A 12,305-nucleotide genomic window follows, 5' to 3' on the forward strand; every position below is an offset into this window, starting at 1 on the left:
TTCCAGACCAGCCTGGCCAGCATGGTGAAACCCTGTCTCTACTACAAATACAAAAATTAGCCGGACGTGGTGGCACACACCTGTAATCCCAGCTACTCGGGAGGCTGAGGCAGGAGAATTGCTTGAGCCTGGGAGATGGAGGCTGCAGTGAGTGGAGATCGTGCCATTGCACTCCAGCCTGGCCAAGAAAGCGAGACTCTGTCTCAAAAAAAAAAAAAAAAAAGGTACATTTATGTTGTGTGTATTCTACCACAATCACAATTAACTTTTTATTTATTTATTTATTTTTGAGACGGAGTCTTGCTCTGTCACCCAGGCTGGAGTGCAGTGGTGCAATCTCGGCTCACCGCAACCTCCACCTTCTGGGTTTAAGCAATTCTCCTGCCTCAGCCTCCCGAGTAGCTGGGATTACAGCCTTGTGCCATCACGCCCGGCTAATTTTTTGTACTTTTAGTGGAGACGGGGTTTCTCCATGTTGGTCAGGCTGGTCTCAAACTCCTGACCTCAGGTGATCCGCCTGCCTTGGCCTCCCAAAGTGCTGGGATTACAGATGTGCGCCTGGCCAATTTTTGTATTTTTAGTAGAGATGGGGTTTCACTATGTTGGCCAGGCTAGTCTCTAACTCCTGACCTCAGGTGATCCACCTGCCTCAGCCTCCCAAAGTGTGGGATTACAGGCGTGCAGGCGTGAGCTACCACACCCAGCCTACAATGAGTGCATTCTTTTTTTTGAGACAGAGTCTAGCTCTGTTGCCCAGGCTGGAGTGCAGTGGCACAATCTCGGCTCACCACAACCTCTGCCTCCCGGGTTCAAGTGATTCTCCTGCCTCAGCCTGCAGAGTAGCTGGGACTACAGGCATGCAAGACCATGCCCGGCTAATTTTTGTATTTTTAGTAGAGACAGGGTTTCACTATGTTGGCCAGGCTGGTCTCGAACTTCTGACCTCATGATCCATCCACCTTGGCCTCTGAAAGTGCTGGGATTACAGGCGTGAGCCACTGCGTCTGGCCATGAGTGCATTCTTATAAAGCCCAAAATAGGCAGGAACTAAGCCTGTTTAGAAATGCATACATGGTGCAGCTGGGCGAGGTGGCTGATGCCAGTAATCCCAGCACATTGGGAGGCCGAGGCAGGAAGATCACTTGAGCTCAGGAATTCAAGACCAGCCTGGGCAACATTGCAAGACCCTGTCTCTACAAAAAATTTAAAAATTAGTCGGGTGTAGTGGCACGCATGTGTAGTCCCAGCTATTCTGGGGGCTGAGGTGGGAGGACTGCTTGGAGCCCAGGAAGCTGAAGCTGCAGTGAGCTGTGATTGCACCACTGCACTCCAGCCTCCGGTACAGAGCAAGACCCTATCTCAAAATAAAACAAAACAAAATAATATGAAATAAAACCAATAGAAAATGGAATATGTTTGAATGTGATAAAGGATTGACATCTCAAGGTAGCATTCAGGATTGAACTAGTGTTACATAGCAAAAAAACACAGCAGCTAAAATGTGACATAATGAACTCAGTGTGGTGGAGGGGAAAGAAGGAACAACAGTGCAGGGAAGAAGTGTTTGTGGAAAGGGCATGGTTCAGCTGTGAACAGTGTTTACATAGCTATAGGATATAGACTCTGAATATCTGTGTACCCAGAACCGAGGCACAGTGACATGGAAGAATGAAAACAGGAAGTGCACACGTGCATATGTAGGAATAGAGATGTGGGCTGTCGGGGAGAGGTGGAAGAATTGTAAAGCCTCAACCTTCAAAATGATAACAGGTAGTGCCTAAAACCGAGAAATCAGCAAGTACAATATGAACATGCTGTTTAGAGACATGGAAGTCAATACCAATGGCCCAGCCAAAGCGGTGGAACGTTCTTGCCTCTGGGGAACAGGAAATGGGTCATGAAGGAGCCCTGGTTTTTCATAATAAGCCTATAGAGCCCAGCTTCAGTGGCTCGTGCCTATAATCCCAGCACTTTGGGAGGCCGAGGCGGGAGGATCACTTGAGCCCAGGAGTTCAAGACAAGCCTGGGCAACATGATAAGACTCCATCTTTACAAAAAATTGAAAAAATTAGCTGGATGTGGTGGCATGCACCTGTACTCCTAGCCACTTGAGGGGCTGAAATGGGAGGATTGCTTCAGCCCAGGAGTTCAAGGCTGCAGTGAGCAATGATCACACCACTGCACTCCAGCCTGGGAGACAGAGTGAGACCTTGTCTCAAAGAAAAAGAAAAGCCAGGAGGCCAGGTGCCGTGATTCATGCCTGTAATCCCAGCACTTTGGAGGCTGAGGTGGGCAGATCACTTGAGGTCAGGAGTTCGAGACCAGCCTGGCCAACATGGTGAAACCCTGTCTCTACTGAAAATACAAAAATCAGCTGGTGCAGTGGCGCACGCCTGTAATCCCAGCTACTTGGGAGGCTGAGGCAGGAAAATTGCTTGAACCTAGGAGGCAGAGGTTGCAGTGAGCTGAGATTGCACCACTGCACTCCAGCCTGGGTGACAGAGCGAGACTCCATCTCAACAAAAAAAGAAAGGAAAGGAAGGAAAGAAGGAAGGAAGGCCGGCTGGCCAGGTGCAGTGGCTGACACCTGTAATCCCAGAACTTTGGGAGGCATAAGTGGGAGGATGACTTGAGCCCACAAGTTCTAGACCGGCCTGGGCAATGTACTGAGTCTCCACAAAAAATCTGTAAAAAAATTAGCCAGAAGGCCGAGGCGGGTGGATCACCTGAGGTCAGGAGTTCGAGACCATCCTGGCCAATATGGAGAAACCCCGTCTCTACTAAAAATACAAAATTAGCCAGGCATGGTGGTGCATGCCTGTAATCCCAGCTACTCAGAAGCTGAAGCAGGAGAATCACTTGAACCTGGGAGGCAGAGGTTGCAGTAAGCCGAGATCACGCCATTGCACTCCAGCCTGGGCAAGGAGAGTGAAATTCTTTCTCAAAAAAAAAAAAAAAAAAAAAAAAAGTTAGACAGGCATAGTGGCACACACCTGTAGTTGAGAGGCTGAGATGGGAGGATTGCTGGAGCCCAGGAGGTAGAGACTGCAGTGAGCTGAGATTGCACCACTGCCCTCCAGCCTGGGTGACAGACTGAGACCCTGCCTCAGAAAAAAAGAAAAGAAAAGGCCTGGCATGGTGGCTCACACCTATAATCTCAGCACTTTGGCAGGTGGATCCTCTGAGGGCAGGAGTTCGAGACCATCATGGCCAACATGGTGAAACCCCATCTCTACTAAAAATACAAAAATTAGCCAGGTGTGGTGGTGGGAGCCTGTAATGGCAGCTACTCGGAGGCTGAGGCAGGAGAATCACTTGAACCCAGGAGGCAGAGGTTGCAGTGAGTTGAGATCACACCACTGCACTCCAGCCAGGGTGACAGAGTGAGACTCTTGTCTCAAAAAAAAAAAAAAAAAAAAAAAGTCCAACTGTGCTTTCGCATACGGGTTGCCCCCTTACACACAGGCTGTGTGGTTTTCAGTCCCCTTTGGGCCTGAGCCTACCCTCCTGCCACTGCAGCGCAGGCAACAGGCATGTGACTAAAGCAGCCATCTGCGAAGCAGATCCCCAGCCCCGGCTGTTCCCTCCCCATCCATTAGAGTTACTGTTGGCTGTTCGGGTCACCCCATCTGAGGCTGAGGCTCAGACATCACAGAGCAGAGTATAGCTTTTCCCACTTTGCCCTTCCCAAACTCCACCCACAGAATCAACGAGCATTTGAAAAAAAATTTTAAAAGGTGGTTGTTTCATGCCACTAAATTTTAGGATCGTTTACCACACAGTCGTAAATAAATGAAAGCTAAGGGAAAAAGCAGTATGTAATTGTGTATTAATGTACTTGAGGTGAACAAGACAATGCCTATGACTATTAGGATGCTAAATTAATCATAGGATGCTAAATTAATGAACAATTATCTCATTGCATGTGCTAAATATTTATCTGTGTTCCAATACTGAACTAATATGTATCATTTTATTTATCATTTCAAGAATATCCAACCTCCTCCCGCCTCCCCAAAAAACCAGCCACTCCTTCATCCCTTTTGGGTCCTGATGAAGAGGCAATCGGAATAGCATTTATAGGAGCCAAAGTGGCTGCACAGGAAGTTCTGTAATAAAAGAAGATGTAAGAAGAGCCGCGTAACCCAGGGATAAACACAAAAGCTGAGCATAAACCTATGAGAACAGTGTCGGGATGGCTGTAACTCGGAATGAGCTGAGATTACAAAACATGCTATAGACAACAAAAAGGGCTTTGATAGCTATATCTGGAGCAAGAAAAAGGAAGAAATAGGCCCATTGCTTAGGGTAGATGTTGTAATACGAACAGATGACCAAGAGGAAGCAGAAGCTCTCCACTTTCATTTAGTTTCTCTTTTTTCTTTTTTCTTTCTTTTTTCTTTTTTTTTTTGAGACAGACTCTCTCACTCTGTTCCCCAGGCTGGAGCGCAGTGGTGCAATCATAGCTCACTGCAGCCTCCACCTTCCAGGCTCCAGGGATCCTCCCACTTCAGCCTCCCAAGTAGCTGGGACTACAGGCATGCACTGCCATGCTCAGCTTATTTATTTATTTATAGAGCTGGAGTCTTCCTATGTTGCCCAGGCTAGTTTTGAACTCTTGGCTCGGCCTGGCACAGTGGCTCACGCCTGTAATCCCAGCACTTTGGGAAGCCGAAGTGAGCAGATCACTTGAGGTCAGGAGTTCAACCAGCCTGGCCAACAGGGTGAAACCCCGTCTCTACTAAACATACAAAAATTAGCCGGGCGTGGTGGCACGCACCTATAATCCCAGCTACTGGGGAGGCTGAAGCATGAGAATTGCTTGAATTTAGCAGACAGAGGCCTCAGTGAGTTGAGTTCCCACCATTACACTCCAGCCTGGGCGACAGAATGAGACTCCGTCTTAGGAAAAAAAAAAAAAAAGAAAGAAAGAAAGAAAAGAAAAGAAAAAAACTTGGCTGGGTGTGGTGGCTCACACCTGTAATCCCAGCACTTTGGGAGGCCGAGGCGAGCGGATCATGAGGTCAGGAGATCAAGACCATCCTGGCTAACATGGTGAAACCTCGTCTCTACTAAAAATACAAAAAAATTAGCTGGGCGTGGTGGCATGCGCTTGTAGTCCCAGCTACTCGGGAGGCTGAGGCAGGAGAATTGCTTGAACCCGGGAGGCGGAGGTTGCAGTGAGCCGAGATCACACCACTGCACTCCAGCCTGGGCGACAGAGTGAGACTCCGTCTCAAAAAAAAAAAAAAAAAAGAAAGAAAAAGAAAAGAAAAAACTCCTGGGCTCAAGGATTCACCCATCTCAGCCTCCTAAAGTCCTGGGATTACAGGAATGAGCCACTGTGTCAAGCCTGGTTTGTGTTTTCTCTCTCTCTCTCTTTTTTTTTTTTTTTTTTTTTTTGAGATGGATTTTTGCTCTGTCGCCAGGCTGGAGTGCAGTGGCATGATCTCGGCTCACTGCAACCTCTCTGCCTCCTGGTTTCAAGCAATTCTCCTGTTTCAGCCTCCCGAGTAGTTGGGACTACGGGCGTGTGCCACTACGCCCAGCTAATTTTTGTATTTTTAGTAGAGGCAGGGTTTCACCATGTTGTCCAGGATGGTCTCAATCTCTTGACTTCGTGATCCGCCTGCCTCGGCCTCCCAAAGTACTAGGATTACAGGCGTGAGCCACAGTGCCCAGCCTGTGTTTTCTATAAAGAGAATGACACTCAAGATTAAAATGCTTTTAGGTCCACACTTCAGTGGAAATTGAAGCCCCAAAGAAGTGGAGAATGATAATAGGACACTAACTCAACTGAAATGTTCAAGACCCCAGATTTGGATGCAGTCCACCCCTCAAAATGCTGAAAGTCTCTAAGATAAAGTTTTGGAACCACTGAAGACCACCTTTGAGAAATTTTTAAAAATGGGGAAAGTACCGGGGATAGGCAAATCTTGTTGTGGCTTTCAAGAAATTTTAAAAAGTGGCTGGGCAAGGTGGCTTGAGCGCCTGTAATCCCAGCACTTTGGGAGGCCGAGGCAGGTGGATCACTTGAGGTCAGGAGTTTGAAACCAGCCTGGCCAACATGGTGAAACCCCATCTCTACCAAAAAATACAAAAGTTAGCCAGGCGTGGTGGTGTGCACCTGTAATCCCAGCTACTTGGGAGGCTGAGGCAGAAGAACCACTTGAACCCAGGAGGTGGAGACTGCAGTGAGAAGAGATCGTGCCACTGCACTCCAGCCTGGGCGACAGAGCAAGACCCTGTCTCAAAAAAGAAAGGTAACATAAATAAATTAAAAAAAATTGCCCTAGTCCCAGCCCACAGCCTCCAGCTCTGTTGCAAACTTAAAAAATAACAGCCCACATTCTCAGAGCAACCTGGCAGCCCCCCGAGGGAGTAAAACGGAGCTGGAGTTCTTTCAAAGTTGTGTTTCCAAAGAACTGTCATTACTGGAGCTGTCTTGAGGTTCCCTAGAAGACTCCACTTGCAAGTCCATCTGTATGTGACCTCACTGGAGCTGGCCCAGTGCAAAAGGCCCTCTCCCCAGGAGGCATTCATCAGAAACATTTACAGGCAAGATTTTTTTTCAGGGAGACTTCATTGGATAACAGGTAGGATTTTTAACTTTGAGGCTGTCTGAAGTAGTAGACAGGTGTTGGAGCAAGCAATAGACTAACCCAAAAGCCTGAAAGGAAAAGCTGAGGGATGTGGTTTAGAACTGTGTGCCCACCCAAATCTCATGTCGCATTGCAATCCCCAGTGTTGGAGGTAGGGCCTGGTGGGAGGTGATTGGATCATGGGGGTGGGGTTTCTCATGAATGGTTTAGCACCATCCCTTTGGTGCTGTTCTCTTGATAGTGAGTGAGTACTCAAGAGATCTGGTTGTTTAATAGTGTGTGAAGGTGGGTCGCAGTGGCTCACACCTGTAATCCCAGCACTTTGGGAGGCCGAGGTGGGTAGATCACTTGAGGCCAGGAGTTCGAGACCAGCCTGGGCAACATGGTGAAATGCCCGTCTCTACTAAAAATACAAAAATTAGGCCAGGTGTGGTGGCTCACGCCTGTAATCCCAGCTATTTAGGAGGCCGAGGCAGGTGGATCACCTGAGGTCAGGAGTTCGAGACCAGCTTGACCAACATGGAGAAACCCCATCTCTACTAAAAATACAAAATTAGCCAGGCGAGGTGGCGCATGCCTGTAATCCCAGCTACTAGGGAGGCTGAGGCAGGAGAATTGCTTGAACCCAGGAGGCGGAGGTTGCAGTGAGCCGAGATGGCACCATTGCACTCCAGCCTAGGCAACGAGAGCGAAACTCCATCTAAAAAAAAAAAAAAAAAAATTGGCCAGGCACGGTGGCTCGCGCCTGTAATCCTAGCCCTTTGGGAGGCCGAGGGGGGCAGATCACCTGAGATCAAGAGTTCGATACCAGCCTGACCAACATGGAGAAACCCTGTCTCTACTAAAAATACAAAATTAGCCGGATGTGGTGGTGCATGCCTGTAATCCCAGCTACTTGGCAGCTGAGGTGGGAGAATCGCTTGAACCTGGGAGATGGAGGTTGCGGTGAGCCAAGATGGTGCCATTGCATTCTAGCCTGAGCAATGGGAGCAAAACTCTGTCAAAAAAAAAAAAAAAAAAAAAAAAAAAAAAAAAACCAGTGGTGGCGCATGCCTGTAGTCCCAACTACTCAGGAGGCTGAGGCAAAAGAATCACTTGAATCCAAGAGATGGAGGCTGCAGTGAGCTGAGGTAGTACCACTGCACTCCAGCCTGGGTGACAAAGTGAGATTCCATCTCAAAATAAATGAATAAAAATAAAATAAGTAAAGTGTGTGGCGCCTCTTCCCTTGCTCTCTTGCTCCTGCTCCTGCCATGTGACATGCCTGTTCTCCCTTCACCTTCTGCCATGATTGTAAGTTTCCTGAGGCCTCCCCAGAAGCCAAGCAGATGCCAGCATCATGTTCCCTGTACAACCTGCAGAACCATGAGCCAATTAAACCTCTTGCCTTTATAAATTATCCAGGCTTAGGTATTTATAGCAATACAAGAATGGATTAATACACTGGGGGACATCAAAGCTCTAAGATGACAGTGCCGGAGCTCTGAGGATCTTTTCCCCAGCAAAACAAGCAAAGCTGGTGAAAACCATTTAAAAATAAATAAACACTTAAAGTTTCTGGGAATTATCCTAATGTCATATAACAGATGAATAAACACTTAATTTTATTTTTTATTGAGATGGAGTCTTGCTCTGTTGCCCAGGCTGGAGTGCAGTGGTGCAATCTTGGCTCACTTTGTTATTCAAGAAAATCTACTAAAACTCAGTAAGAACAGGGAGAATCTGTGGCATTGAATTTTATTACTTTTATTATTATTATTTTGTAGAGATGGGGTTTCACTATGTTGCACAAGCTGGTCTCAAATTCCTGGGCTCAAGCTATCCTGCCACCTCGGCCTCCCAAAGTGCTGGGATTATAAGCATTGTTATCGGTGAAAGGTTATCCAAGTTACCGGTGACAAATCTGTACGGGTCTGCAGCAACCTCAATTCTTGCCTCCACAGAAGAAAGAACCGCAGGGCATACGGCAGAAAAAGAGACCGAGGCAAGTTTCAGAGCAGGAGTGGAAGTTTATTTTAAATGGCTTTAGAATGGGAAAGAAAGGTAAGTACATTTGGAAGAGACTCAAGTGGGCACCAAGGTCAAGCGTGGTGTTCAACCTTGATCCTAGGACTTTATAGGCTGGCTCCTTTCCCATGATTCTTCCTTTAGGATGGGCTGCCTGCATGCACAGTGGCCTCCTTACCCTGGGAAGGTGAGCATGCACAGTGTGTGTAGGAAGTTGTATGCATGCCTATCTGAGGTTTTCTTCCCTTTTCCGGTGGTCTGACCCCGGAAGGTCATGCTCCATCATTTTGTCTCTTTCTTTTTTGTTTGTTTGTTTTTTTTTTTTTTTTTTTGAGACAGTTTCACTCTTGTTTCCCAGGCTGGAGTGTAGTGGCCTGATCTCAGCTCACTGCAACCTCCACCTCCCGGGTTCAAGCAATTCTCCTCCTTCAGTCTCCTGAGTAGGTGGGATATCAGGCACCCGACACCACGCTTGGCTAATTTTGTATTTTTAGTAGAGACGGGGGTTTCACCACATTGGCCAGACTGGTCTTGAACTCCTGACCTCAGGTGATCCGCTCGCCTCAATCTCCCAAATTGCTGGGATTACAGGTGTGAGCCACCGTGCCCAGACTATTTTGTCTCTTAATGCACATGTCCAGGAAATTGCTTCTCCCTGGTGTCTGCATTCAATTAACACTCTAACATAACAGCTGTGGACCATCAGGAGCTTGTCTCTCTCTCTGGCGCTGGCTGCCAAATTATTTAGAGAGGCAATGTGATCATTGTTGAACCATCACTTGACATTCCTGGTGGGTGGGGAAGAGCCCTCTTCAGCCCTGCTCATGCCTGTTTAACTACCTGTAACATTATGAGCCACTGTGCCAGGCCATCTGTGGCATTTAAGCCAGGAGGACCAACTATCTCCTGACTGCCCTCCCCCCACAGTTCAGCTGGAAGGAAACTGCTCTCTGAGTAGATGTGGCCAAGAGGACAAGCTCCCTCTCCCCTCAGCTGCCAATCAAGGCTTACCATATCTCACCAGGAGGAGCATGCTGCCACCATTTTTCATCCCCTCCAACTCCAAATTGAAGAGGCTACATTTCTGGTGAACGTGGTAAAGAAGTAGGGCACTCTTCTCCTCCACCCAGCACTCGCCCACACCATAGAATGAAGGCTGTACCATCAGTGACAGTCCAAGAATACTGGGACCATAATCACACTCCTCTCAGCTTGCTTGTGGAACAGAGATCCCATGCCAGGAGGGGCAAGCCACGAAAACCAGAGGCTACTGCTCCACCAGTGTCCAAAATAGGGTCTCAGAGGCTTTGCCCAGTGGGACAGACAGTTCATAAAAAAAGAGACCCCAAGGGCCAGGCATGGTGGCTCACACCTGTAATCCCAACCCTTGGGAGGCCGAGGCAGGTGGATCACCTGAGGTCAGGAGTTCGAGACCAGCCTGGCCAACATAGTGAAACCCCGCTCTACCAAAAATACAAAAATTAGGCTGGGCACAGCGGTTCACACCTGTAATCCCAGCACTTTGGGAGGCCAAGGTGGATGGATCACCTGAGGTCAGGAGTTCGTGACCAGCCTGGCCAACATGGTGAAACCCTGCCTCTACTAAAAATAAAAAATTAGCCAGGTGTGGTGGCATGTGCCTGTAATCCTAGCTACTGAGGCAGGAGAATCGCTTGAGCCAGGGAAGCAGAGTTTGCAGTGAGCCACGATCACGCCACTGCACTCTAGCCTGGGGGACAGAGTGAGACTCCATCTCAAAAAATTTAAAAAAAAAAAATACAAATATTAGCTGGGCATGGTGGCGCACACCTGTAGTCCTGGCTACTCAGGAGGCTGAGGCAGGAGAATTGCTTGAACCCGGGAGGCAGAGGTTGCAGTGAGTTGAGATTGTGCCATTGCACTCAGCCTGGGCAACAAAAGTGAAACTCCATCTCAAAATAAATAAATTAGATAAATAAATAAATAAACAAACAAGACAAAAAGAGACTCTTGGCAGCAGCAAGAGAAAAACAACTCATCCTGTACAAGGAAACTCCAATGAGAAGGAAACTCCAATGAGATTGACAGTTGATTTCTCATCAGAAACAACGGAAGCCAGCAGGTGGTGGGATGACACATTCAAAGTTGATTCTTGTCTCTGTGGTGGTTATATTCCCCAAAGTCACCACAAACAATGAATTAGAGAATACTGAACATTGCTTCTAGCGGAAATACATGGTGAAGTTCCTGCCAGCCTCTGATCACCACACTTTTGTCAACCAATCAGTCCACAGCTGTGTGTTACATGTGATTCTGTTTTGGGTTTTGTTTGTTTTTTGTAGGTCTTGCTCTATCGCTCAGGCTGAAGTGCAGTGGCACAATCAGAGCTCACTGCAGCCTTGAACTCCTAGGCTCATGCCGGGCGCAGTGGCTCACGCCTGTAATACCAGCACTTTGGGAGGCCAAAGCAGGCGGATCATGAGGTCAGGAGATCGAGACCATCCTGGCTAACACGGTGAAACCCCGTCTCTACTAAAAATACAAAACCTTAGCCGGGCGTGGTGGCAGGCGTCTGTAATCCCAGCTACTCGGGAGACTGAGGCAGGAGAATAGCGTGAACCTGGGAGGCGGAGCTTGCAGTGAGCTGAAAGATCTTACCACTGCACTCCAGCCTGGGCGACAGAGCGAGATTCTGTCTCAAAAAACAAAACAAAACAAAAATCCTAGGCTCAAGGAATTCTCCTGCCTCAGTCCTGTAGCTGGGACTACAGACGCGCATCACCACTGCGCCTGGCCCCCAAATCTATCTTTTCAGACTGGTTTGGGACTACAGGCACACACCACCAGGGGTGGTGTATGTGTGCCTGTAGTCCTAGCTACTCAGGAGGCTGAGGTGGGAGGATCACTTAAACCCAAGAGTTCGAGGCTGCAGTGAGCTATGATCAGGCCACTGCACTCCAGCCTAGGTGACAGAACAAGATCCTGTCTCTAAAAAAGATAAAATAAAAAATAAGGCCAGGTGCGGTGGCTCGCGGTGGCTGGCTGTAATCCCAGCACTTTGGGAGGCCGAGGTGGGCGGATCACGAGGTCAGGAGTTTGAGATCGGCCTGGACAACATGGTGAAACCCCGTCTAGGAAACTAGTCTGCCCAGCTAATTTTGTATTTTTAGTAGAGACAGGGTTTCACCACATTGGTAAGACTGGTCTTGAACTCCTGACTTCAAGTAATCCATCCCTCTTTGGCCTCCCAAAGTGCTGGGATTATGGGTATGAGCCACCATGCCCACCCCATAATTACTTTTGCACCAACAAAATATAAGAGGGCTTCAAAGGGAAGACACCAGCATAATGGCCTTCAAGATATTGTACGATCTAGCCGGGCACGGTGGCTCACGCCTGTAATCCCAGCACTTTGGGAGGCTGAGGCGGGAGGATCAGCTGAGGTCGGGAGTTCAAGAACAGCCTGACCAACATGAAGAAACCCCGTCTCTACTAAAACAAAATACAAAAAATTAGCCGGGCGTGGTGGTGCATACCTGTAATCCCAGCTACTCGGGAGGCTGAAGCAGGAGAATTACTTGAACCCGGGAGCCAGAGGTTGCCATAAGCCAAGATCGTGCCATTGCACTCCAGCCTATGCAACAAGAACAAAACTCCATCTCAAACAAAAAAAAAAAAAGAAAAAGAAAAAAAGAAAAGAAATTGTACAATCTAAAC

Source organism: Pan troglodytes, chromosome 18 (assembly GCF_028858775.2).
Source record: "Pan troglodytes isolate AG18354 chromosome 18, NHGRI_mPanTro3-v2.0_pri, whole genome shotgun sequence".
Lineage (NCBI taxonomy): Eukaryota > Metazoa > Chordata > Mammalia > Primates > Hominidae > Pan > Pan troglodytes.